The sequence below is a fragment of the Penaeus chinensis genome, chromosome 23 (genome assembly GCF_019202785.1).
Source record: "Penaeus chinensis breed Huanghai No. 1 chromosome 23, ASM1920278v2, whole genome shotgun sequence".
Classification (NCBI taxonomy): domain Eukaryota; kingdom Metazoa; phylum Arthropoda; class Malacostraca; order Decapoda; family Penaeidae; genus Penaeus; species Penaeus chinensis.
This window is the reverse complement of record NC_061841.1, coordinates 1,491,896-1,494,395: the sequence shown is the minus strand read 5'-3', so window position 1 is coordinate 1,494,395 and position 2,500 is coordinate 1,491,896.

The window sequence follows — 2,500 nt, the reverse complement described above, 5'->3', positions numbered from 1 at the left end:
CGGGGTGGCCGAGTGCTTAAAAAAACCACTCAAAGCTGTAAACAACCCTAATTCATCACCGGCCCGCGTTTTTCCCCGGGGAAAGGGAACCTGGATTGAGTCCACAATTTTTTAATTCCCTGGGGGTTCCCAAAACCCCGAAAAATGGGGGGTTTGGCGCTGGAAGGGCATCCGGCTGAAAAAAACCTAGCACAACCATGAATAGATGCGACCCCGCAGAAGAATGTGTTATATATGTATTATATATAAAAAACTGCCCGTTGGGCCATGGTAAAGCACTGGACTCCGACCCTCGGGGCCCGATTCAAGTCCCCCTCCGGGGGCGAAAAAACCTGTGCTCTGACCCGTTGGCCCCCACCCCAAAACGACAATTGCCTTTTGGGAAATCAAACGCAATGTTGAAAAGGGGGAAATCCCGCCGTGGGAAATTTTTACGCGCCGAACCGCGGTTGATTAAAAGGACATCCAATCAGGGAAAAATACACCGCCATAATAACCCTCAAAAAGGGAAAATTTTTAAAAACCTATGCCTTGGCCCGTACTAAAAGGCTGTTAAAAAAAAAAAAAAAAAAAATATATAATAAAATTAAAAATAATATATATATATATATTATAAAAAATTTTTGGGATATTAAAAAAATGTATATTAAAAAAAAAAGTAAAATATTTTTATATTTTATATTGTATATAATTTATATATTGTAAAAAATATAAAAATAAAAAATATAAAATAAAAATAAAATATATATATAAAAAAAAAAATTAAAAACAACCACACACACAAAAAGATGAAATTAAATTATGGGGGCGGGGAGTTTATTTCCAATCAGGGGTTTAAAATGAGAATAAATTTTTTTTTTTTTCTTTTTAAAAGTTTTTTCTTGACAATCCCCTTAAATTTAAAATTTTTTTTTTTTTAAAAAAAAAAAAAACTTTTAACCCCCTCCTCCTTCACGGGCCCTTAAAACCAAAACACACACACAACCAAAAAAATAATAAAAATAAAAAAATAGGGTTTATATTATAAAATATTAAAATTTTATATAAAAAATAATATTTTTTTTTGTTGTGTGTTTTTTACACATAATATAAATTAAAATAAAAATTTTATTAAAATATATTTTTTATTTATAATAATGTTGTGGTTTAAAATATTATAAAAAAAATATAAAATTATAAATTTTATAATATTTTATATATTTTTTTGTTAAAAATGGATATAAAAATTTTGAAATGAATAATTAATAATTTTTTAAAAAAAATAAAATATAATATTATAAATTATATATATATTTTATGAAAATAAAAAATTTTATTATATAAGATATATAAAAAGATATGTATAAAGTATATAAAATGTATAAATTTTATAAAAAATAAAATATTTGGGTTTTAATTTAAAACAATATATAAAAAATTTATAATTTTATATAAAATTAAAAAAATATAAAAATATAAAAGGTTTTATAATCCAAAATATAAATAAAAATAAAATTTTATATATATATATATACCCCAAAAAAATGTATAAAAAAACAAAATATATATAAAATAAAAAAAAAATAATTGTTGGGGGGAAGGGGGTTTTATAAACAACCTAATATGATAATAATAATACTTAAAAAAATAAAAAATAAATATATAAATATAAATAAAAAAATACCCCCCCTGTAAAATATTTTTGGTAATATTTGTATATTAACATACACATATATATAATCCCTATTTTGTATAAATTCTATAAAAATATTAAAAAATATAATTATATAATTAAAATGGTATGAAAATAATAATAAAATATAATAAGAACCCAATTCAATTGACCCAAAAGTAGATCAGGGATGAATGAAAGGAAATCTTCCCCAATTACAAGAAAAAGTAATTTTAAACCGGGTTTCCCATTATAAACCTTTGTCAGAATACAATTTTGGGATTCTTAAATTTATACCTTTTCACACACAAAACACTCAAAAAACAACCCCAAAATATAAATTTTTATTTTAAAAAAATAAAAAAAATTTTTTTTTTGGGAAAAACTAAAATATATATATAATAATATATAAATATGTTTTTTTTGTTTGCGTTTTTGGGGTTTTATATATTATATATATATTATAAAAATATATATATAAATATATATTATATATAATTATATATAAAGGGGGGGGGGGGTAATTTGTTTTATTAATTTTATATAAAAATATATAATAGAAAAGTAAAAATAAAAAATAAAATTAAAATATTATATAAAATAAAAATTGGTTTTTTTTGTTTTTGGTTTAGAAAAATAAAGATAATTTTAAAATTTTATATATATATATATATTATAAAAGATAGATAGATAAAATAATAAAAATTATATATAAAAAAACTGGCCCAATATGTGTGTGGGTTAATAATTTAAAAGATAATTAAAAATATAATTTTTAAAAATATATATTAAAAAATTATATAATTTTAAAAATTAAAAATAATTTTTATATAAAATTTAAAATACATT